Source organism: Alligator mississippiensis, chromosome 5 (genome assembly GCF_030867095.1).
Source record: "Alligator mississippiensis isolate rAllMis1 chromosome 5, rAllMis1, whole genome shotgun sequence".
Lineage (NCBI taxonomy): Eukaryota > Metazoa > Chordata > Crocodylia > Alligatoridae > Alligator > Alligator mississippiensis.
The window spans coordinates 81,502,017-81,528,593 of record NC_081828.1 but is presented as its reverse complement, the minus strand read 5'-3'; positions in this window follow the sequence as shown (position 1 = coordinate 81,528,593).

Here is a 26,577-nt window from a genome sequence, read left to right as displayed (position 1 = left end):
AGTCTGTGTGGAGCCCCCTTTCCCACCCCACAGCACACTTATACCAGTAAATGAACATCCCAGCACACCAGACACGAGGGGGGAAGGGAGGGTGGCCAGAATTTCCAGCCAGAACATTTAAACAAACATCCAACCACCCGGTGGGTGGGCAGGCTACACCGCAAACACAGCAGCCACCACCGTAGTAGTTTCATAATTTCATAGTATGTACCAAATAGTATGTACCAAGTACCAAATGTGGGAGGGGCTGCAGCCTCTCTGCCCAGCTCTGCAGGGCCCCCTGAAGCTGCAGATTCTGCAGGATAGGATGGGCTGAACCTGGGACCCTCAGTGTGGGGGGGTGGAATGGACAAGTTGGCAACTGCTTGCACCTGCACTGCCTTGGCATTTGAACAAGCCATCCAGGCCCAGGAACATGCTGCAAAGTTCCAAGAATGAAGTCTTCAGATGCCCACCCGCTGTCTGAGGAGCTGAGAGAGTTGCAGTGCTAGGATAAGCAGTTTATGCACCAGGTCAAAGACCACTTGAGATCCAGCTATGACACCCCTGAGTAGCATCAGTGCCACTTTCCATGAGGAGACCATTGCCCTCCTGGGCAGGAATGGTGGGGCAGGCTGCCAACCAGTCCCCACTCTGCCCCACCCGTGCCCAGAATGAAGAGCCCAGCTCCAGGGACTCCTCCCTGGGATGACATGCCTGAGAGTCCCGTGGGGGCGGGGTGGGTATTGGGTGGTGACCGTGGGGAAATGCTCCACACTGCACATTGATTGGGAGATGCTGGGGGCAGGGGAGCCCCAGAAGAGGAGATCTGACCCTTTGGAGCCATTGACCTCTGGTCCAAGAAGCCAGGAAGGCATCCAGCGGGGCAGCATTGCAGGAAGGGAGAGGGACCAGGCTGCCTGATACCCAATTCCAGGGCCGGCATTCACTCAGCCTACCTACCAGGGCCAACTTGATACCTCTGGACGCTGGTGGTTGCCAGTGTAGGTGCAGGGCCCCAAAGAGGTTTCAGACCAGTCCCAGAAGGGCACGGGAGTCCTCAAAGCAGGAGATGGGTGGGGGGAAGACTGCGCAACAGCCCACTGGGCCTGGCAATTCCGGGCCCAGGTCCCACTCTGAGGAGCGGCGCAGCCTCTGTGAGGATAGGCAGCCCCTTGGGCTTGGGTTCAAGTTCCAGAGTGGGCAACATTCCACATTTTTCCTTTATTATGCACACAAAAGTTTTGGCAGCTGCAACACATAATTAAACCAAGGGGCAGCAGTTTCATGTGTGGCATTCCCGCTACTGCCCCAAGGTTTCATATTTGTTGAGGGTTCAAACTGTCGCATGATCGGGCACATTTAAAGTACTCTGCAGCTGTGCTCTTCTGTCAGGAGACAGCTGAAGAGCATTTCAGGGGCCCGATCACAGGACAAACCATCACTTCTTTCATCGCCCTTAGTGTCATGCAAAAACTTCAGGTGAGGCATCCTGTACAACACTCCAAGTGACACATTTCTGCCTGTCCTCTATGCCAGCATGAACTGTGCCATTTAAGCCACATGTTCATGATCTTGATCATACCTATTAGCATTCAAGTACCAAAAACAAAACCTGCAAGAGGAAAAGACAAGAAAGCTGCAGGGCATGTCTGACTGCTAATTAAGCCAGCTGAATTGCAGTAGGTGTGGGGGAAGGTCATCATGAATGATCCCTTACACGGTGACAGAAAGTGTAGAACAGGAAATTGCTGCCTGCAGGCAGTTTGCTCTCTGGCAATTCCCAGCCAGGGAAGTTAAGCAGAGGACAGATTGAACCGAACACCCAGAGCTCACCCAGAAATTGTGCACTCATTTCTCAAAGTAGGCAAGCAGCAAAGGAGCGTGATCCAGAAATGGTCACCAGCTACAGGGTATGTTGTGTCCTGGCTGTATTTAAAAAAAAATCCTTACTGAGGGCACATGAACAAACCATCCTGATGTGCAGAAAGAATAGCAAATATGGCAGATGACCAGCTTGGCTTAGCAGAGAATTCTTCACTGAGCTTAAACACAAAAAGAAAGTTTACAAGTGGAAGCTTGGACAGATGACTAGGGAGGAGTTGCTTGGGCATGCAGGAATGAAGTCAACTCCCTAAGTGTAATTGGAGCTGCACCTAACAAGGGATGTGAAGGGTAAGATGAAAGGTTTCTTTTAGCTATATTAGCAACAGGAGGAAGGTCAGGAAAAGTACAGGTCCCTTACCGAATGGGGGAGGAAACCTAGTGACAGATCTTGAGGAAAAGGCTGAAGTACTCAGTGCCTTTTTAACCTTGGTCTTCACAGGCAAGGTCAGTTCCCAGGCTATTGCACTGGGCAGTACAGTTTGGGGAGAAGGTGAGCAGCCCTCAGTGATGAAAGAACAAATTAGGGACTGTTTAGAAAAACTAGACATGTACAAGTCCATGGAGTGGGATGCAATGCATCCAAGGTTGCTGAGGGAGTTGGCTGATGTGACTGCTGGACCATTATTTTTGAATACTCATAGCAATGGGGGGAGGTCCAGGGCAATTGGAACAGGGCAAATATGGTGTCCACCTTTAAGAAAGGGAAGAAGAAGGATCCAGGGAACTACAGACTAGTCAACCTCACCTCAGTCTCTGGAAAAATCATGGAGCAGGTCCTCAAGGAATCCATTTCTAAGCACTTGGAGGAAAAGAAAGTGATCAGGAACAATCAGCATGAATTCACCAAAGCCAAATCATGCCTGACCAACCCGATTATGTTCTATGAGGAGATAACTGGCTCTGCAGATGCGGAGAAAGCAGTGGATGTGATATTCCTTAACTTTATCAAGGCTTTTGATATGGTCTCCTGCAGCATTCTTGCAAGCAAGCTGAGGAAGCACGGGTCAGATGAAGGGACTGTAAGGTGGATAGAAAGCTGGCTGGATTGTCGGGCTTAATGAGTAGTGATTAATGCTCAAGGTCTAGTTGGCAGCTAGTATCAAGTGGAGCACCCCAGGGGTCAGTCCTGGGGCCAGTTTTGTTCAATATTTTCATTAACGATTTGGAAGATGGGATAGATTGCACCCTTAGCAAGTTCGTGGATGACACCAAGCCTGGGGGGCGGGGGGAGGTGGGGTATAGTCAGTACACTAAAGGGTATGGCTAGGATTCAGAGTGACCTTGACAAATTGAAGAATTGGGCCAAAAGAAAGCTCATGAGGTTCAACAAGGACAAGTGCAATGTCCTGTGCTTAGGATGGGACAATCCCATGCACCACTACAGGCTTGAGACCAACTGGCTAAGAAGTAGCTCTGCAGAAAAGGACCTGGGGGTTACAGTGAATAATAAGCTGGATATGAGTATGCCAGAAAGCTTAACACTATGGCTGCATTATTAGGAATGTTACCAGCAGATCAAAAGGAGTAATTATTTCCCCTCTATTTTGCACTGGTGAGGCCACATCTGAAGTAAAGTGTCCAGTTTCAGGCCCCCCACTATAGAAAGGAGGTTGACAAGTCGGAGAGAGTCCAGTGGAGGGCAACAAAAATGGTTAGGGGGCTGGGGCATGTGAGGCTGAGGGAAATGGGCTTATTTAGTCTGCAGAAGAGAAGACTAAGGGGGGATTTGATAGCATCTTTTAACTACCTGAAGGGTGGTGCCGAAGAGGATGGAGTTAGACTGTTCTCAGTGGTGACAGATGACAGGACAAGGAGCAATGGTTCCAAGTTACAGCAAGGAAAGTTTAGGTTACATATTAGGGAAAACTTTCCCATTAGGAGAGTAATAAAACACTAAAACAGGCTACCTAGGTAGGTTGTGGAATCTCTGTCATTGGAGGTTTTTAAGATCCAGCTCAACAAAGCCCTGTATGGAATGATCTAGTTGGGGGTGGTCCTGCTTTGAGCAGAAGGTTGGACTAGATGACCCTCTGAAGTCCCTTTCAATCCTAATTTTCTATGATCCTATAATTCTTTATCCACATTCTTTCCACTGGAGGGCTGCCTCTTACTAAGGCCTTATCTCCACTTAAAAGCTGTGTGTTAATAGCTGTACTAACTCAACCCCTTCTATGCCATGTCAGTGGCAGGTCCCAGGGAGGATGGGACTGAACACACCCCACCTACCTGATCTTGGTGACACATTCTAGAGATAGAAAGATGCCCATGAGGCTTCTCCAGCCTCATTTCCAATGCTTGGTCTCAGGCCTGCCAGATAAACAAGGGCTGGAGAGCAAGTGCTGGGAATGAGCCCAGAACCACCTGAAAGGGGAACTTACTTCTATAGAAGACACCAGTGGACTCAGGTGGGGGGACGGATGGTCGGGAGGGGACATGGCTGGCCCTGTTCTCTCCAGCCCCCACCACCGACATAGTAAAAATGACCCCTCAATGTAGATGCAGTGTATAATGAGGAGTGCGTTTCCCAGTACAGTCTGTGCTAATGGCACTGATGACACTTGAGTAGAGATACAGCATTACTAAATAAAGACTAATACTTATTTAAAACTAGAATGTTACAGTAAGGAGAACACTTCACAAAATAAAGTTCTTTGTTATTATTTTCCTTGACTATGTTGTGTCTAAACATCTGACAATAACTGATTTTAAAAGGATGCAAATGAAGCAGTAACTGATGCACCAAATATTCTGGTGCTCATATACTGTAATTAAAACAGAAATACTGTATAAAATATAAACTAAATGTTCTAAGCCCTTGGCTGATGCTTATACTCAAAAAGCTCTGAATATAGCTTTTCATGACTGGAACATGAGAACTGAAGAATTTAACCTGTTAGGAAAGATAGAAATAATAACAAATGACATAGGATAACAGCATATATCAAGGAAGTGATAGATGGTGATGAAAACTATGGCATAGACAAAACAGAATCTGTTTTGGGTAAGGATCACATAAGGAAGGAAAAGTGAAAAGGGTCCCATAGGAATTTTATGGGGGCTTATTGTGTATCCTCAGGCTCTTACTTGGATATGAACAGAAATCTCTGTAAGGTCATGGCAGAATTTAGTAATTGTGGAAATTGTGTAATTATGGGAGACTTTAATTTCCCAGTTATAGATTGGATAACAAATGCCACCAATAACCGTAGGGCACATATATTCTTGGGTGAGATTGCCAATAGATTTCTCTATTAAACGGTTGCTGAATCAACAAGAGACAATGCCATTTTAGATTTGGGTTTGCTAAATATTAAGGATCTCATAGAAGAATTGTTTATAGAAAACAAAGTTGGATCAAATCTACATAAGTGAATTCAGTATATTCTGAACTATAGGATAGTCTAGAATTGCAAATGATAAGAAATTAAAGGAAATAATTAGGGAAGCCAACTAGATTCAAGGCCTTGTTACACATTACACTGTAAGCCATACAAAAGTTGATGGGTGTTAGCGCTAGCTCAAGTTTGGAGTAGTCACACGTTCAGGCCAGCCCCCCTGGGGGCCTGGAGGATTGAAAGGTAAGAATTCCACCCCTCTCCCATTCTGGGTTTTCCCTTGGTCCCTTCTCTCTGGGGCTCCCTCCTTGCCCCTTGGGAATCCCCCTACCCTCACTTGCTTGTGACTGCCCACACTATTTGTCCCAAGGGAGCAAGTAGGGAACAGTTAATCTGCCTGCCCAACCCCCACCACTACAGAGCTGCTTCTCCTCTCTTAGCGTGGCCTTGTGTCCTGGTTTGGCTGGGGCACTCTAGGATTCGGTAGCCCAATCTTTGTAGGTTGGTCAAAAGTCCTGGCTGGAATCCAGTGGGGAAGCAGAGCCCATGGTGTACCAGGTAGGTGGCTGGGCAGGCACTGCTGGTCCTGTGCAAGGATGTGCCACATGTGGGAGGGTTGGCACCTGCTGCAGTCTACCCACCTTGCTCCCATCTAGAAGCAGCAGCACCTGTCTGGCCACCTGCCTGGTGCACCATGCTGCTCCACCTCCCTGCTGGACTCCAGTCCAGGACTTTTGACTAACCGGCTGGGACCTGGCTACAGAGTCCTGGAGTGTTCTAGCCAAACCAGGGCCCATAGCCACCCTATCTTCTCTGGGTTGAGCAGCTGCAACAGGGCAGGCAGGTTAACCCTTCCCTTCCTGCCCCACCTACCCACCAGGGACAGGCAGCCACAAGTAAGTGAAGAGGTGTGGCGGGGGCAGTGAGTGGGGATCCGGCGTGCTGGGGAGAGTCAATAGCCTACAGGTGAAAAATCTGATGAAAGGCACAAGAACATTTGGAATTTATTCAAGAACATCCATCAATGGACAGAATCATTATGAACTTGTATAATAGATAAGGAAAGCATTTAAGATGGTACAACTAAACCTGGTACACTAGACATGACAGGTATGTAGGGATATAGTAATTAAATAAGTTCATTAATCAGCAAATGGTAAGGTGCATGGCACCAGACATGGCTGATCATGTGTAGGCAATCATGTGTGCTTGATGTAATCACTTCTAACGTACAAAAGTATAGAACAGAAACATTCTTTGGGTTTGTGTTTAACCTTGCACTATCCCTCCTGTCAGCCAGTCTGATCACCTGGCTGGTAGTATGAATATTTAATTAGCATTCCTGAATAGCTGCATGCTTATTTGAACCATGTTGTGGTAGGACCTAATCAGCCCTTGGAAGCAACAACAAAAGATTCTTCAGTCATCTAAACCAGGGGTGGCCAATCTGCAACATGAGTGACAAGTGGCACAGGCAGATTTTATGTGGCATGCAGCAGATTGGGGAGGGGACAGGCAGCACAATGGCAGATAGGGCAGGGAGCAGAAAACAGAGCATCAGATCAAGCAGGGAGTACAGGGCAGGAAGCAAAAGGTAGAGCAGCAGTTCAGGTAAGGAAAAGGGATTGGAGTGGCTTGGGGAGGATGCAGGGCTCATTTGCAGCATGCCTACCAAAACGGTTGGCCCCCATTGACCTAAACAAAGAAAACCAGGACAAAAGAAGTTTTTCACTGAAGTTGGAGTGGAGGATCAAAGATAATCTAGATATGGCCTAAGAACTGAATGAATATTTTGCTTCAATCTTCAATAAAGATGAAGATTTAAATGAGGATGATGGTAGACTACCAATTGGGAACAGCAACACAGTAAAATTTCTACATCTAAGATGAAAGCAAAGCACAGGTTGTTTACTATGACAAGACTGAGGGACATGGAAAATCTATAACCCAAAATATTGAAAGAAATGTCATATGAAATAGTACTCTCATAGCATGGCTCTTCAATGAATCTGTTGATTTAAGGACAGTACCCTACAGCTGGAAAATGGCAAGCGTAGGATCAATATTAAAAAATGGGGACAAAGCATCCTAGGTAACTACAGGACTTTTAGTTTGAGTACAGCATTATGCAAGGTCTTAGAACAGACATGGAAGGGAGAAAAAAGCAAAGTTACATATATAAAAGAAAACGGGACAAAACAATAGATGAGATGCCACTCCACCTGTTATGCACATCAGTGAAGTTAAGTTGCCTAGGAATGATCCTATCCCACCTTACATGAGTCCCTGAAACACAGTTAATGAAAAAGGTGAATGGGTCCTGCTAGTCACTGTTTGGTGACTCAATCTTAGGAGCAGAATAAGGGTACATTAAAGAAGTACAGGCATTTACAGAATTTTCAGGAATTTGAGCAGGGTAGAATAGAATTGCATTTAGGCATGCACCTAAGTCTGCTTAGATGCCTCATAAGTAGAATAGGATCTGACCCAAAATGACTTTATCCAAAGAAGATTATATCACATGAACCTAATTATTCTTCTGTGCTAGAGTAACTATTTAGATACTGGCAATGCAGTTCACTTTGTCTGTTTAGAAGTAAGCAAAGTACTCAATACCATGTCTCTTGGGAAATTATTAGCTAAACTGTACTAGATGAGGATTAATAGCATAATTATGAGGTACATAAGAAGTTGGTTAACAAAGGAGATTACAACGGGTTATGTTCACAGGCTGGGGAATGGTTCTTAGGGATGTTTCACAAGGATCAGTCTTGGGACACATCCTTTCTAACATTGTTATTAGTGAGCTTCCTGCAAAAATGAAATGTGTGCTTATGAAAAGTGCTTTTTCCTGCAAACTAAAAGCTGGGAAGTACTGACCAAATAGCAGAGGATCAGATTATTTTTCAGGAAGATTTAGATTACTTTATGGAGTGTAACAATAGAAATAGCATCAGATACATTAGTACAAATAAAAAGTCAGTCTTTTGGGGTGAAATTCTGCTCCCCTTTGTGCATCTAAATGGCAGGTTTTTAGCCATAAAAGTGGTATTTTTGGCACTTGCACATAGGTAGTGATTCTATTACACCTGTGCTGTGGATATGTAAACAAGCTCATCTACACTGAGCATGCACAGTAGGCTATTGCTTGGCCAAAACATACGTGGCTACATATGTATGCCCATTGTGGACATTTACTTGTACCTCAGTCCCTAAAGGTAGACCAGAAACCAATGACTAATGCATATTAGATCCCAGAGCAGGATACCCCTGCCACATGGGTGCATGAGGTGGCCCACTCCTCACCAGGTTGCAGCAATGAGAGTGCAGCCACACACCCTTTAGCTGTGTGACACATGTAAAGTGAAGAAAGCTCTTTGTGTATGTGCCACACAGATGAAGAGTGTGGGGTTGCAGTCCTTTGCTGTGATTCTGAATGCCAAGAAGCCCTCAAAACTCACCAGCATGTCATCTGGTGAGCTCAGAGCTATATGAGTTCACTGGTACAGGGTCTTCCCAGAGTCCCTGCTTTCAGCTCCAGAGACTGCTCGTGTTCACTTGGAAAAGTGGTAGTTGGAAAAGAGGGGGGAAACACGTCCAGACCCCTCCCTTGTGTTTCTTTTGAAGCTGGTTCCTTGGACAGCCAAGAAAGGAAGGCATGTAATATCAGGAGCAGGAGAGAAACCTACTGGGTGCATGACATAGTGAGGTGGACACTGGCCTCAAAAGAAGCATGGTCTGGGTTCATAGCCTGGACCCTTGCTCCTAATGGATCAGAAACTTTCCTACTTTACTGTTCTCCATCCATTTTTTTTTTCAATGACTATTAAATGCAAAGGAAAGTGGCTCACTTTCCATTACCCAATCCAGGTGCTCCCTGTTCCTATGATATAGTCTGACATGCCCAGAGAAGGGGTAACAAACTCACTCCTACTTTTTAGCCAAGTGATTTGCAAGGTTTATGTGAGTTTTCTGCAATATAAAATAAAATTCTGTTCTGTGGCTATAAAAAGGGGGCTCAAAGACTGGAGACATGGGCAGATCCAGGTTCATGGTGATGGGGGTGTAGCCACATCCCCTTCATTGGTGTAATGTATGTGCAGTAAATAGAGCTCATTGTGCACATGCCACACAGAAGAGGGTGTAACCACCACCCTCCTCTCCTTCTCTTGCTAGGAAACTAGATGCCAGCAAGCCCAGAGCTCCTCATGTGCTGTCTGCTCTACCAACTCACTGACTGGTCAGCATAGGCAGTGGAAGACCAAGGCTAACAGGGCTCAGTCCCCGCAAATGTGGGGCAGTAGGTAGGGCCGCGAGGCAGCCCAGCCGTGGGCTCTGGGTGGCTGCAGGAGTGGGGAGGGGCATGCATGAAACCAGGATTGCAGCCCAGGGTGTTGATGACTGCCTACCCAGCAGGGCAGGCAACTATCAGTCTGTCTGTTCTGTGAAGGGGAAGGGGCTTGGGTGAGGGAAGAGGCTGTAGATCAAGACCCTCAGATTAAGGGAGGAAGTGCAGCAGAGGCAGGGGCTGGGATGAATGGGGCCCTGACTGGGCCGGGTGGTGGGACAATCGGAGCCCGGGCAGTTCATTCAGGGGCATGGGGGGACTCCTGCTGCTGTGCACACCTCAGTGGAAGCCCAGAGGATGCATGCCCCCCCCAATCTGTGCACAGGGCACAGGCGGCTGCCGCTGCACAGTGGGCTCTGTGCACTGCTGCCGGAGCAGCTGCCCCAGGAGTGGCACAACACCATGTGCATCCTGCCACTGCTAGGCTGCGCTGTGCCTCTTGACTGCCCAGTGAGACACACATGGCGTTGCATGGCTCTCAAGGCAGCTGCACTGGCAGCAGCACGCAGCGCCCAGCTAGCAGCTGCCTCCATGCCGCACACAGATCACAGGGTGGGGGGGAGCCACGTGCCCCCATGCCTTTGCCAGGGTACACACAGTGTTAGGAGCGCCCCACTACCCCCCACCCCTTAACAAGCTGCCCAGGCTCCAACTGTCCCACCACCCAGACTGGCTAGGGGCCCATTCACCCCTGCCCCTGCCTCACACCCTCCCTCACCATGGGGGCCTCAATCTGCCCCCCTACCCACAGCCCTTCCCCCACAAACTTACCTGCTGGGGTGGGGGAGGTTGCACACACATGCTCAGCCCCCCAAATATTTTTTTCTCCCTCTGCCTATGCTGGTCAGTGTAGGGTCTGCCTGGAGTCCCTGCATTCAAGCAGCTCTTGAGCCAGAGGATGAATGCTGTTGATGTTCACCCTTCTCCTCTCTCAGAATGGTTTTCTGAGGAAAGTGCTGGGAGCAAGGAACTTGAACTGCACTGCAGTGTGACTCAATAGGTTAATGGCAGGGACTGTGTGGTGGGGTAGGGGTGTCCTTTGTGTGGTAATTTGAGCTTGTCATAGAAGCATTCAGATATTTCATATCCCATGAAAAAATGCTATTTGTGTGGAGGAGATGTCTGAAAATTAATTGATTAAGGGCCTCTGCCAATTATGCGTTGGGATGCGGTAAAAATTTCCCCCCTGTGAATCATGAATGTTTTGTTGGCTTCTGGTAGGGGGGAGGGAAGGGGACTCTGCCTTCCTTTTAAGCATTAGACATTGTTGGACATTGGTAACATCTAGGAGTTGGAATTTGGCTGAGCTTTCTTGGTGCTGCTAATGGTACTTGGAAATTTCTCAAGTTAGGTTTGGCTCATGCATACAGTGCCAAACCAGTTGCCATATTTGGGGTCAAGAAGAAATATTTCCCCATGTTTGGTTGGCAATGCCTGTTGTGGGGTTTTTTGTTTTCAGCCTTTCTCTGTAGTTTGTTTTTCTTCATGTTAAAATTTGATCATATTTTAATCCAACTAATTTCCTGCCACTCTAGTGGCAAGGCATTAGCAATGCCACTGTCTCCCCTTATACTCTGTAGTGTGGCACACTGTCCAGGGAACTGGACTCAACCCCCCTGGAAGCTCCTTCCCATTCTCCATTCCTATTTCTTTATTTCACTTAATATTGTTATCACTTTCTGAATAGATTTAGTAATTGTATAGTAGGATTAAGAATATTTAAAAATTATGCTTTATTAGAGCAAACTGCTCCCATTTTGCACAAATTATATTATGTTGTAGCCCAAATAAAAAAAGATGCTAAGTAGTCTGCCAGCTAATACATTTCTGCTTTTTATTCTTTGGGCATAAATAAAAATGGAAGAGTCATGCTGCCATCTATCGTACACACTGTAAACAACTTCAGTTATAGGCTTGCAGTTAAAATGCCTTTGGTATTAAAGTAGTATTGGAGTGTTGTAGCTGAAGTGGTCCAAAAAATATGTGAGTTAGGAGAGATGCTAGACAAGATTTTGGGCACAAAGAGTCGTTCTTTAGGCCCTTTGTTTATTTTTTATCATTATTGGTTTTGTCAACCCCATGCCTCCCAAAATCATGACCCAGGCCCCAAAAATAGAAATTAGCTTAAAATAATAGCAGTGACAAATTTCTCATTTGCCTTTTCTTTTTATTTATTTTATTCTACTTATTCATTTATTTGATTTATATGCTTCCCTTCCCTAGAAAAGTTCATTTCAGGAGCACTTTCAAACTTTTCACTGTCACCTAAAAGCCAAAAACCCACTTCAAAAAAAAATGAAAGCTGAAATCTTCATGTAATCACCTGATTCCATGAAGTAAGGCTTCAGGAAAATAAATATATATTAGAGTAAGACATGTGAGTCAGCAGCATTTTATCCGACAGTGTTTGAAAATGACGACCTGCCTTCCTAGAACTCTAATTCTAATAAATAATTATTTCAAGCAAAGCAAACTAAAAATTGATCTTTTATCCCTTTTAAGGATCCTTTCATCCTTCCACCCTTTACCAGTTTGGCTGGTGTTAATCTAAATATTAAAGCAAAAAATAGAGGGGCCAGGGGGGCGGTGGAAGGAATACAGAGAGAAGCAGAAATGAAAAAAAGGTTTGGAAGAGAACAACATCGTGAAGACTTAAGGGAAAAGGGCAACAGAAGGAGGAGAGGCTTATATTTGCATGGTCCTATCAGTTTGTTACACAACCTTGGAATTGCCCATGATTCTCTACCGGTCTACCCCAACTGAGTCTCTCTCAAGGATTTAAAAACAAAAGCAATAAAAGCCCAGTTTCTCTTTCTCTTTCTAGCCTACCATGAACCAGAGGTTGAGGCTATTGCACTGCTTCACTGGTAGGCTGCAGGGAGGCTGGGATTCTGGCCTTCCTTTCAGCTTCTCTCCCCTGAGCCTTCTGGGATTGAAACCATTCGGTTCAATGGAAAGTCTTACCCAAGGTTTCCAGAAATTTCTATCTTTACTCCCAACAATTCCCAGTTCGTTAGAAAGACCAGTCAGTTTCTATTGCCGTTACATTCCAGCTCTGTGGAAACTGAACACCTTCCATCACCTTGGCTTGCAGGCATTGAGTAATAAGGCCATCAAGCACGAGTGCTGTTTGTGGCATCTCCAACTCCCTAGCCATGCCTGCCATGTCAGCTGATCTGCTGAAGGGTGGCAGCTCAGGACCCAATGACCCTGCTATTGGAAAGATGATCCCTGGCAACATGCCAGAAGAGGAAGAAATTAGGAATTTCATGGAAGATTTCATGTGGGACCAGCTAGTGCCGGTTCTAGCTTGGAAGGGACAAGCATGGACTAATGAGAGATTTCCCATGGTTTCTCAATGTCCTAGGTCTCTAACCATTTCTTGCTTCACTGCAAACATCAGGGTTTTGCATCATGGGCAGATGGCCCCCAGGGTTCAAAGACTGGCATAACTGTAAAGCCTTAAAGATTCTGTAATCTGATCTGGTTCCTCCCTGAAAGCTGCCTTTTTTGCCATACTTACAGTAGTGCATGGGTGATACTAGCATAGGCTACACTGGGCTTAGTACCACCCACTACCAAAGTGTGGGGAAGATACATGCCTCTTGCTGCCTTCTCTTATTTTTCCCTCTTGACCCCATGGTCACTGATTCCATTGTGGTTTCCTGTAATGTGGAAGGCCTTTATGGATTAGGATGCTCCAGACTCCTTGCTGGAGCCACCCACAAATGGGAGTGGGACAGGACTGCACATTTCCACTGCTGCCAAAGTCCTATACCCCATTCTCTTCCCTTCCTTCCTTTCCCTTCCCCTCACCCCAGCTCTTGTATCCACTGTGGAAACCTGTAGTGTAACAGGGGTGGTCCCAGCCAGGGTGTGAAAGTTCATGGTTCCTGTTGAGTGCTGCTGGCAGTAAAACATTTTATCTGTATTTTCATGCTGCCATGTAAATTCACTCCACAGAAGCCTAAGTCCAGGCTCATAACTCCAGTGTCATGGTAAATTTTAAGGATGTGTTGTTTGTTACTATTTGGTGCAGTACTTTCTTGGTCAGGATCCAGGAAGCTGCTTAGAAAGGGAAAGAGGTATGACTGGGGCCAATGTCTTTTCTCACAGAGTAGCTACAGGAGGGGTAGCACAAATACAGTGCAAGCCCACTATTTACTCCTTTCCTTGTTCTTCAGCTACTATTGCCTTGGAAAGGGCAGAGGAGATGTGCAATGGTAGGAGAATCTGGCTGGGTCTCAAGACTGCCAGTGACACTAATCCACAACTGGCCATCCCAGGGTAGCTGAAATGAAAGACCAACCTGGTAATGCTATTTTGGTTGTCTCCTCTGTCCCTCACTGCAGGGACAAATAAGAGAAGGGTAGTGAGGAAACTTTCTCCTGCCAACACCACCTCACAGGGTACATCTACACATTCAGCAGTGTGCTTTTGCTACTGAGCTTTAAATTTAGTACCTCTAATATAAGGTACTAACTAAATGTGTATTAAGATGCCCTAATGTGCTGTAGGCCTGCGAGAAGTGGCTAGCATTCACTTCAGATTCAGATTTGGCTGATTCAGGGGGCAGTGTTTTGATTTGGTGGTTTGAATCACTGTCCCGAATCGATTCTACCAAATCTGATTCGGAGATTTGGTAGCAGCCAAAGAACACAGGCTCATCCCCACCTCCAAATTTCCAAATCACACAGGCCTATCCCCTGGCCACTCTCCCAGCCCAGCAATGGCTGCCCTGCCTCAGCTCCCTGCACTTTGAAAAAAAAAGCACAGTATCACCGGGTGCTGCTGGCCGGTGGGGGCAATCCCTGATGCCCCCCCACTGCCCCACACTGCATAAGTGGCTCTGCACAAGCCCCCTGACCCCCCTCCCTGCTGTCCCAGCCCACCCCCCATTGCTGCCTCACCTGCCTCAGCTCAGGCCCTTTAAGGAAAAAAAAAAACCCCAAAAAACCCCAAACTCACTGGTTCCTGCCTGGCAGGGGGTGATCCCTGCTGCCCTCCACTGCCTCGTGCCATGTGAGAGGCTCTTCCACAAGCACTCTGAAGGCCTGAGGCCACTGCAGGAGCTGGTAAGTCGCAGGGTTTTGGGTTTGTTTTTTTTCTTAAAGGGCCAGAGCTGGGGCAGGCAGGGCATCCATAGGCAGGGCTGCGAAAGTGGGGGTGGGGGGGGGGTCAGGGGGCTCATGCAGAGCCCCCCACACAGCCTGAGGCAGTGGGGTGCAGCGGGGATCACCCCCCCACCCAGCAGCACCTGGTGAGTGGGGGCTTTTTTTTAAAGCACCAGGAGCTGGGGCAGGCAGGGCAGCCATGGGGGGCTGGGGGAGCAGGCAGGAGATGGGGCCTGGCAGGGTCCCCCCATGGTCCCCTTCCCCCTCCTCCAGTCCCACCCTCCCCCACCCCTACATACCAGATCCAAGTCCGGCTCCAGCTCCCTGCTGCAGCAGGCAGGGGCTGCCCGAATCTTCAAAGCTCTCTGAATCTTTTCTGAAGATTCTGTACTGGCACCAAGCCAACTCCCCTTCCCACCCCCATGGGTGTAACCAGGCCAGGCAGCTCACAGGAGCACGCAGAATCATAGAAAATTAATGTTGGAAGGGACCTCAGGAAGTCATTTAGTCCAGCTCCCTGTTCAAAGCGGACCATCCCCAACTAGATCATCCCAGCCAAAGCTTTGTCTAGCTAGGTCTTAAAAACCTCCAAGGATGGAGATTCCACCACCTCTCTAGGTAACTTGTTTCAGTGTTTTACTACCCTCCTAGTGAGAAAATTCTCCTAACATGTAACCTAAAGTTCGCTTGCTGCAACTTGAGACCATTGCTCCTTGTTCTGTCATCTGCCACAACTGAGAACAGTCTAGCTCCATCCTCTTTGGACCCACCTTTCAGATAGCTGAAGGTTGCTATTAAATCCTACCCTGTCTTCTCTTGTCTAGATTAAATAAGCCCAGCCCACTCAGCCTCTCTACATAAGTCATGTGCCTCACCATCTTCATTGCCCTCTGCTGTACTCCCTTCAATTTGTTCACATCATTTCTTTAGTGGGGGGCCCAAAACTGAACACTGTACTCCAGATGTGGCCTCACCTTATCATCTACTACAATCCCCAGCTCCTTTTCTGCAGAGCTTCTACTCAGCCATTTGGTCCCCAGCCTGTACCAGTACATGGGATTGTTCCAGGCTAAGATTTTGCACTTGTCTTTATTGAACCTCATGAGATTTCTCCTGGCCCAATCCCAAAATTTGTCAAGATCTCTCTGAATCCTAGTCCTACCCTCCACTATATCTACTACTCCTCCCAGCTTGGTGTCATCTGCAAACTTCCTATGGGTGCAGTCCATCCCATCTTCCAAGTTGCTGATGAAGATATTGAACAAAACCAGGCCCAGGACCAACCCCTGAGGCACTCCACTTGATATCAGTGACAAATGGGAAATCAAACCATGGATTACTACACTTTGAGCCCAACAATTCAGACAGTTTTCTATCCACCTGCTAGGCAATTATAGGAGGGTGGAGAGAATTCTCTGTGGCTGCAGAGGACCGGACTAGGAGCAATGGCCTCAAGCTGCAGCAGAGGAAATTTAGGTTGGAAATTAGGAGAAACTTTCTGACTATGATGGAGTCAAGCATTGGAACAGGCTACCAAGAGAAGTTGGGGAATCTCTACCCCTGTATTTTTTAAGAGCAGGTTGGACAGACACTTGACTGGGATGGTTTAGTCAGGGATGATCCTGCCTTGATCAATGGCTGGACTAGTGTGACAGAGAGCCATCAGTCCACTCAGCTGCTCAGAGCACACACCCAAGCACATAAACCCACCAAACAGCCCTCAACAAGCCAAACACAGAGGCAAGCCTGGCTCAGCTGCCTTCCCAGAGCAGGGTCTGGTGCCTGGTGCCAGGTTCCTATTTCCCTTCCTCTTTTTGCTCCCAGCGAACTGTTTGCAAACTGCCCCGTTTGGTACTTCCAAGTGTATGTACTAGTGCTCCTATGGCACCATTATTACTGTGCCATCATTTAGTACTTCCCTTTGATTCATAGATTCATAGATTGTAGAGTTGGAAGGGACCACAATGGATCATCGTGTCCAACCCCCTGCCCCTGGCAGGAAAGAGGACTGAGGTCAGATGACCCCAGCCAGGTGACTATCTAGCCTCTTCTTGAAGACCTCCAAGCTAGGTGAAAGCACCACCTCTCTTGGAAACCCATTCCAGATCCTGGCCACCCTTACTGTGAAAAATTTCTTCCTAATATCTAACCTAAATCCACTCTCAACTAGTTTACACCCGTTATTCCTAGTCCCTCCCTGGGGTGCCCTAGTAAACAGGCGCCCCAGGGAGTGACATCATGAAAGTGGAGGTGCCATGATTTTTGCCTGCAGACATAGTGTGTTACTATGGCAATGTAGTGTCACATACAGATGCACCCCCTTGCTGTATCTAGATGAGATGCTAACTGCACAGTAACTCATTACTACTGTGCAGTTGCATCACATAGCAGGAAGCATGACGCGATGCTACTGTGCAGTAGTAACGAGCTACTGTGCAGTCAACCTCATCTAAAAGCCATTCGGGAATGCTACTAAACTCCAGTTACTGCACAGTCATTTAGTAATTGTTTATAAACATACTAAATGACTGCACAGTAACAACTGTGCAGTCAGCATCTCGTTTAGATGCAGCCTCTGTTCGCTGCTTCCCTTCTTGTTATTCTTCATGTCCCTTCCTAGCTGCAACTCCAATTGCACTTTGGCCTTCCTGATTTCAACCTTGCTTGCCCAAGCAATATTCTTATACTCCTCCCAAGTTGTTTGTCCAAGTTTCCTCTTCTTGCAAGCTTTCTTTTTGTGTTTAAGCTCACCGAAGAGTTCTCTGCTAAGCCAAGCTGCTATCCTGCCATATTTGCTATAGGTTAGAGCAGCCCTGACTGGCAGGGAACCCAGGGGAGTTGGGGAGAACAGGGGGGCATGTGCCCCCCCTGAGATTGGCCCTTGCTGGCCAGGGAGCGGGGGTGCTGAGCGAAGCACTGGCCGGTGCCACCCCCGAGATTGGCCACGGCTGACATTGAGACATGGTGGCGGCACTGAGAGAAGTGCTGATGGCATTTCCGGTTTTGCCACCCGCACTTCCGTTTTGCCACCAGCGCTGCTATCGGCTGCTGGGGGACCCCTTCTCCCCCACCCCCCCTGGTCGTCAATCAGCCACTGGTGCCCCCCAGACTCTGGAGGCACCAGTCGCCCGTACTGCCAGCCTGGGACTGATCTCCCCATCTCAACTTGCAGAGGAGGGACTGGCTGGGGCATGAGGGAGCTTCAGCATGGAGCTAGCCAGGATGCAACCCCTGCACCGAAGCATCTTTTTGCCCCAACCAGTCAGTCCAGCTTCTACATGTGCACTGCTATGGAGTTTTTTACTGCAAAGTAAATTCATCTACTTCAACCTAATAGGGATGTACATGTACTGCAACATGTTTACTGTACTGCTAATTAGTCAACTGCTCAGTAAAAGTCTCATGTAGATGCACCCACAGAGGACCCACAGACTTATGCAGACAGACTATGGTGTGGCTTAGGAGCAGCAACTAGGTTCACTCACTAAAATTATGGACAGAAACGTAAATCTAATATTGTGGGATTGTATAAACAAATGCTTTTTAGTGGGATGCACACAGCCATTAAGACAAAAGTCCTAATGGTGGGTAATTCTACAAACATCTATAGCAAAATTATTAGGGCAATGAATAATGCACGGAAATCAGAGTAAGGAAGAAACAAATATTTAAAGTCAAGAAAAGCAACTGCAGTAAAAGATAAGAGATGAGGGAAATTGGAGAAAAAGTTTTTAAAAGATTAATACAGTACTGAGAGGGTTGTGACAACTGCCCATAATAGAAAATATTCTTAGTTAATAAAACATGAGCATATTCAATCAGGAAAAAATCCTGGGGAAAAACAAAAATCAAGAACTGGGGATCACAGACAAAAACCAATATCAGAAGAGGGAAAAACAGCAAAGTTACAACTGTCCAAACCTACTGCTCCCTGTCTAATATGGGTGTGTGAAGCAGGCCCTATTTGATTCGGATTTGGCCCAAATTGGGGATGGTGATTTGATTCGTTGATTCGGATCACTGTCCCTGATTCGATTTGGCCAAATCCAAATCTGAAGATTCAATGCTGATTCAGAGAATCAGCGATTCAGCCATAGACACAGCTTTAAATGTTTTTTCTACATAATTCGAGGTACCAATGCGGCTCATGAACACTGCGATGCTGAGGCGGATGGAGTGGCCCACAGGAGTGCGGGGGGGCCCCAATGTGCTCGGCAGCTAACCCAGAAGTGGACTGGAAGTACTTCTGGTCCACTTCAGGGTCCGCCAGGGAGTGTGCTGCCCCCCCTCCCCGTGCCCTCCTGGATCAGTGACCAGCCAGGGGGGGACACTGGGTGTCCCCCCTCCAGACCCAAGAAGCACCAGTCGCCGAACCGGGGGGGGGGGGGGGGGGCACGGGGCCCCCCATGCGCTCTCCAGCGGACCCAGAAGTGGACCAGAAGTACTTCCGGTCCACTTCTGGGTTAGCTGCCGAGCACATTGGGGCCCCCCCCCGCACTCCTGTGGGCCATTCCATCCGCCTCAGCATCGCAGTGTTCATGAGCCGCATTGGTACCTCGAATTATGTAGAAAAAACATTTAAACGTCGAGTGGGTAAGGTAACTAGTAGGGTGAAAGTGCTAGACTTTAGGAAAGCTGATCTCATTGCACTCAGGCGATTAGTCAAGGACACACTGCAGAGTAGGAGTTTTGAAGGGATGGGAGCCCAAGAAGGGTGGCTGTGCCTTAAGGAAACGATCCTTCGGGCACAAAGCAAGACGATCCCCGAGCGAGGCAAAAAAGGGAAAGGGGCCAGGAGGCTTCCATGGCTGACCAGAGAAATCCAGGGCAGCCTAAGGGCCAAAAGGGGAGCACATAAAAAGTGGAAACAGGGTGAGATCACTAAAGATGAATATACCTCCTCTGCTCGTGCTTGTAGGGAGGCAGTTAGGCGGGCCAAAGCTACCACGGAGCTGAGGATGGCAACCCAAGTAAAAGACAACAAGAAATTGTTTTTTAGCTATATAGGGAGTAAAAGGAAGGCCCAGGGAGGAATAGGACCGCTGCTAAATGGGCAGAAACAATTGGTGACAGACAGGGGGGACAAGGCTGAACTCCTCAACGAGTTCTTTGCCTCAGTGTTCCTAAGTGAGGGACACGACAAGTCTCTCACTGGGGTTGTAGAGAGGCAGCAGCAAGGCGCCAGACTTCCATGCGTAGATCCTGAGATGGTGCAGAGTCACTTGGAAGAACTGGATGCCTTTAAGTCGGCAGGCCCGGATGGGCTCCATCCGAGGGTGCTGAAGGCACTGGCCGACATCATTGCAGAGCCACTGGCAGGAATATTCGAATGCTCATGGCGCACGGGCCAAGTCCCGGAGGACTGGAAAAGGGCTAACGTGGTCCCCATTTTCAAAAAGGGGAGGAAGGAGGACCCGGGCAACTATAGGCCAGTCAGTCTCACCTCCATCCTTGGTAAACTCTTTGAAAAAATTATCAAGGCTCTCATTTGTGAGAGCCCGGCAGGACAAATTATGCTGAGGGGAAACCAGCACGGGTTCGTGGCAGGCAGATCGTGCCTGACCAATCTAGTCTCTTTCTATGACCAGGTTACAAAACGCCTGGACACAGGAGGAGGGGTGGATGTCGTATACTTGGACTTCAGGAAGGCCTTCGATACGGTATCCCACCCCATACTGGTGAACAAGTTAAGAGGCTGTGATGTGGATGACTACACAGTCCGGTGGGTGGCGAATTGGCTAGAGGGTCGCACCCAAAGTGTCGTGGTGGATGGGTCGGTCTCGACCTGGAAGGGTGTGGGCAGTGGGGTCCCGCAGGGCTCGGTCCTTGGACCGATACTCTTTAATGTCTTCATCAGTGACTTGGACGAGGGAGTCAAATGTACTCTGTCCAAGTTTGCAGATGACACAAAGCTATGGGGAGAAGTGGACATGCCGGAGGGCAGGGAACAGCTGCAGGCAGACCTGGAAAGGTTGGACAAGTGGGCAGAAAACAACAGGATGCAGTTCAACAAGGAGAAATGCAAAGTGCTGCACTTAGGGAGGAAAAATGTCCAGCACACCTACAGCCTAGGGAATGACCTGCTGGGTGGCACAGAGGTGGAAAGGGATCTTGGAGTCCTAGTGGACTCCAAGATGAACATGAGCCGGCAGTGTGATGAAGCCATCAGAAAAGCCAATGGCACTTTATCGTGCATCAGCAGATGCATGACGAATAGGTCCAGGGAGGTGATACTTCCCCTCTATAGGGTGCTGGTCAGACCGCAGTTGGAGTACTGCGTGCAATTCTGGGCGCCACACTTCAAGAAGGATGCGGATAACCTGGAGAGGGTCCAGAGAAGGGCCACTCGTATGGTCAAGGGCCTGCAGACCAAGCCCTACGAGGAGAGACTAGAGAAACTGGACCTATTCAGCCTCCGCAAGAGAAGGTTGAGAGGCGACCTTGTGGCTGCCTATAAGTTCATCACGGGGGCACAGAAGGGAATTGGTGAGTATTTATTCACCAAGGCGCCCCCGGGGGTTACAAGAAACAATGGCCACAAGCTAGCAGAGAGCAGATTTAGACTGGACATTAGGAAGAACTTCTTCACAGTTCGAGTGGCCAAGGTCTGGAATGGGCTCCCAAGGGAGGTGGTGCTCTCCCCTACCCTGGGGGTCTTCAAGAGGAGGTTAGATGAGTATCTAGCTGGGGTCATGTAGACCCAGCACTCTTTCCTGCTTATGCAGGGGGTCGGACTCGATGATCTATTGAGGTCCCTTCCGACCCTAACATCTATGAATCTATGAATTCTGGGTCTGCTGCTGAGTGCACTGGGGACCCCCTCCCTCCCCATGCTTCTGTGGGACACTCCATGCTCCCCAGCATCACAGCATTCACAAGTCACCTGCTACTTAGAGGTACGTAGAAAAAACATTTAAAGCTGTGTCTATGTCCGAATAACCAAATCTTTCCAAATCTCTCCAAATCGATTCAGAGGGTTCCGATTCAATTCAGAGAGATTAAAGGGTGCTTTGATTTGATTTGGATTTGAGAGATTTGGCCACCAGAAATTTGCTTCTGATGGGAGCAGTTCAGGGAAAAGATATTCCTGCCCTGCTCTGTTATTATATAGCAGCCAGAGGGAGCTCTAGACTCTCCCAGATGCCAGCCCTGGGCTGACAGGGGGCACTGGTGTCAGGCCTGGGCTCCGAGGGGCCAGGGGTGGGGAAGCTGTCCTGCTTCCCTGCACCTATGCCCCAGGCAGCTGCCTGCTGCCCAACCTCCACTCTGATCACAGAGCCAAGCTGGGACAATGTCAACTGTCACTGCAGCAGGAAGCTCCTGGCCGCCACTGAGATCGGAGCAGAAGCTGGGAAATTGCTCCCTGCCCCCAGCAGGTGCCTGTTTCTGGGGTGGGTTCTGATCACAGAGTCTGGGCCAGGACAATATCCAAGGGTTACCATATTTCCAGGTCCAAAGAAGAGGACACCTGTCATGTGAGCAGGGGGAATATGATGGTGGGTGGGGGCAGTGACATGCCAGTGCCCTGCCCCTGCCCATTCTGTTGCCCCTCACTGACAAGCTATACCCTTCCCCCCCCGGCCCTGCTGCTGCCCCTCACTCCAGACCCACTGACCCTAGCCCTGCCAGTGCCACTCACTCCCAAACAGCAGTACCCTGCCCTCCACCTCTTGCTGGTGCCCCTCACTCCCAACCTGCAGCCCCCTGGTGCTGCCAGTGCCCTGCACACCCAATCCACAGTCACCCATCCCTTCCCCCGTGCCTCTCACTCCCTATCTGCTGCCCCTGCCTCCCTCAGCCCTACTACCCAAGCAGCTCTCACGCTGCACACATGCCCCCCCCCCACCTGGTTTGCTGAAGCCTGCACAGTGAGCATATGACCTCTGACAGCCAATCACCTTGCCCCAAGCAGCCAGCCCAGGAGAGCAGAAAACCCAGACATTTGCTCTTATTTTAAAGACCTGCCTGGCCTGGGACTGATCTCCCCATCTCAACTTGCAGAGGAGGGGCTGGCTGGGGCATGAGGGAGCTTCAGCATGGAGCTAGCCAAGATGCAACCCTTGCATCAGTCAAACCTGCAGCAGGATTCAGTTTAGAGGGAGAGAGACAGGAATGGCCACTTCCAAGGTTACCCCCCAAATGGGTTATTCAAGAAGAACCACAATGGGAAATGTAGGACCCTGGAAAAAATAATCAACTTTACTTTAAAGATAAACATTTTTTATCAAGAAGAAACACAAAAGACAAGTTTTGCTCTGCTCAGCTTGCTGAAAATGGATTAGAGATAATACCTCTAGATAAAGATCTTTATTTTTTTTCTGATTCCCAATGGGTAGTGTCTGTTTTAATAGACTAGATGGGAAAATGGGAAAGAAGGAATTTTCTTAGTGCTATGGTAAACTTATAAGTCATGTATTAATAACCAAACTTTTACAACTTTTATGGAAGTTATATACTGACTCAATTATGTCTGTTAAAGAAAAATCTCAATCTACTACCAGAAAGGGGTGGTTGGATTTGAAGGATCTTCAAAGCAGTGATACTGAAAAAAGGAAATATCCAAATGAAAAGATTGTAATAATTACCAGTGCACTTCTCACAAAATAACTGATGATACAATTTTTGCCAAATCGGGGGAACACTGGGTCTGGACTACAATCAGACATGAAATCCTCTATTTGACAATGGAGAGCATTTGGGTACTCAAGCCACCTGTAACAGATAAATCCACACAGTTTGGTGGCCTGATTGTAAGGCTAATATTCAGAGATACATACAAGGATGTTTAAAGTGTGCTGCTGTGAATGCTAAAAATATCAGTCATGAGACAATGCATTGTGGGACCCCAGTCATGAATCCAACTTAATTATGCAGGATCTTTGCCAATGACACAAAAGGGTTACAAATCTCTTTTAGCCATTGTGGATTCCTTTACCAAATGGGTAGAGGCTTTTCCTACTAAAAACAATACTGTAGTAACTACTGCCAAAGTGTTGGTAAATCAGGTTATTCCTAGAGGGGGAATTCCATTAGAAATGGAGGCTGATTGAGGACCTCACTTTTTTGGCTCTGTTATGAAATTGATGTGTCAAATAATGGGAATAAAACAAAGATTTCATATTGAATAGCATCCTCAAGTATCAGAATGAGTCATTAAGTCCAGTCCCTTAAGCACCACATCAGCTAACGGTAGGAAAAGAGACCTGGAAAGACCTCAAGAGATTACCTAGTCTACCCATAATTCACCTGCATGCTTAAGGTAGGAACATCCCTGTCTGCACCATCCCAAATCTGCACTTAATAACATCTGATATCACCTTCTTCCTAGGTATTTTCACCCAGGGTTTAACTACCATCTGAATCAGCAAATTCTCACTAATATTCCCTGTGTTATAACTGAAGTACATTCCCTCTTCCCCTGTGGCCGCTGAGCAAAATTGATCATCCTCATTTTCATACCAGCCTTTTCATAGATGAAGTCTGTTACCAAATACCCTCCTCTCCATCCTCTCTTTTCAGGACTAAATAATCCCAATTCTTCCTGCCTGTCCTCATAGGTCATGTGTTCCAGATCTCCAGCCATTGCTCTCCTGTGACTTTTTTTTCGAGTTGATCTATGTTTACATGAAGTGCAATGCCAAACCTGAATGCAGGACTCCCCAGTGCTAGACAGAGTGGAAGAATCACTTCCTATGATCTGCATCCATCTATCCTGTTCATACTTTCCAATTCCCACTTGCTTGTTGTTGACCCCCTGGTGCTTCACACCCCCAGGGTGAAGATCACAGTCTTAAGGCCATTAGAAGATAGGTCCTCAGGAAGCAGGTTCATTAACATGGGCTGCAGGTCTCCTGGCAGGAACAGGACGGGATCAGTACCAGGGTAGAGTAGTGGGAGCTGGCATTAAGGCAGGTAGAAGAGGGGAGACTTCCTGGAAAATGAGAGCCATGCCTCTTGAGTCATGGCATCCGCTGGTCTCCCAAGCTCCTTTCTCTCCTTGCTGCCATCTGGGCCTTGTACTCCTCTCTTTGAACAGCTAGAGCCAGAGTGGGGATAGGGGGGTGGTTTCCAATCCCCCTATTCCTACCCTGCTGGGGCAGATGGGAGAGGAAGGGCGTTTACCACAGACAGAATGAGCTCTGATAGACTTGCAGAAAGCTGGCTATGACACACTGGAAATCTGGTGTGTCAGTGCAGACACTGCAGTGATTAATTAAGTCTGTTGGAGCACAGAAATAAACCCACTCCAGCAAACTCTGGTGTCACGTGTACTAGTGTTCCCGTGCTGAAAAATGGCGGCAGGTGGCCATGGGGACACACCAGACAGGACCTGACAGAGGGAGCAGAGGTGGCTAAACCTCATGTCCTGAGGTGACAGCAGCAGTGTAGTTCATAGGTGACTGGTAGGGGGTGCACATGCCCCCCTTGATGGGACTGGTGCCCCCCTGAAGGCCGACACTGATGCTGTTGGCAGGGTGCACTCAGCCAGGCAAATCAGAGGGCCGCAGGTGGGTGGGAAATGGTGCCTGGGAGTGGGACGGGTGGATGGGACCAGGGTCAGAATCATGGGGTGGTGACAGTGTGCGGCCACCCAGACCAGGGCCATGATTTGCTCCCTGCACATCCGTGCAATGGACACCAGTTCCAGGGGCAGGGACATGCGGGGAGCAGATCACGGCCAGGCTCTGGCCCTGTGCTGTCACTGCCCTGGGATCCTGGCCCTAGCCCCAGGCCCATCACCAGTCCCACCTGCCCATCCCATTCCTGGATACCACTCTCCACCTTAGTGACAAAGGGCCAGCCAGGGCCAAGCCTCTTCACACCCAACCCTTGACAGGTGTCCCAACCCTGGTAGCCATCTTGCAAGTTATTCCTTGCTCACTGAGTGCATCTACACATGAGCTTTAATGTGGAGTAGACTAATTAGCTCCATAGTAAAGTGTCACCGTCTATACATGCGCTGGTATTAGGATGCAGTAAATTAATTAACTCTGCCATAAGATAGTGCTACATAACTCCACACTTTAGCACCCTCATGCCCCAGTCAGCCCCTCCACCACCCAACACTGCCACCACCCTGGGCTGCTCCGCCTTGGCTCAAAGTGCTGCGGTCCTGGGCGCACGTGTAGATGCTGCACCCAGAAGCAGTTAACTTCAAGACAAATTATGCCAGTTTATTGCCTCACCTTAATTGCACATCCAACATACAGCTAAAGAGTTAATAGATTTCATAGACATTAGGGCTGACAGGGACCTCGCAAGATCATTGGGTCCAGCCCCCTGACCAAGGGGCAGGAAGTCAGCTGGGATCAGATCACCCCAGCAAGATAAGCATCCAAGCGTATCTTAAAGATATCCAGACCAGGTGCTTGCAGCATTTCTGGGGGGAGCCTGTTCCAGACTCTGGAGACTCGGATGGTAAAGAAGTTTTTCTTTATGTCCAGTCTAAAATGATCTTCCAGCAGTTTGTGACTGTTAGACCTTGTCTTCCCTTGGTGTGCCCTGGTGAATAGACATTCTCCCAGTTCCTGATGCACACCCCTTATATACTTATAGGCTGCCACGAAGTCACCCCTGAGCCTTCGCTTCTCCAGGCTGAAAAGTCCCATGCCTCTCAGCCTCTCCTAATAAGGCCTGTTCTTTTGACCTCTAATCATGCATGTGGCTCTTCTCTGGACTCTATCAAGCTTTTCCAGATCCTTTCTAAAGTGTGGAGCCCAGAATTGGATGCAGTACTCCAGCTGCAGCCTCACCAAGGCCAAGTAAAACGGGAGGATGACTTCTTGGGTCTTGCTTAAAATGCATTGGTAGATGCAAGACAGAGTTTTATTTGCTTTGCTGGCTGCGGCATGCATTGCTAGCTCATGTTCATCTTGTGGTCAATCATGACCCCCAAGTCTCTTTCAATTGTGGT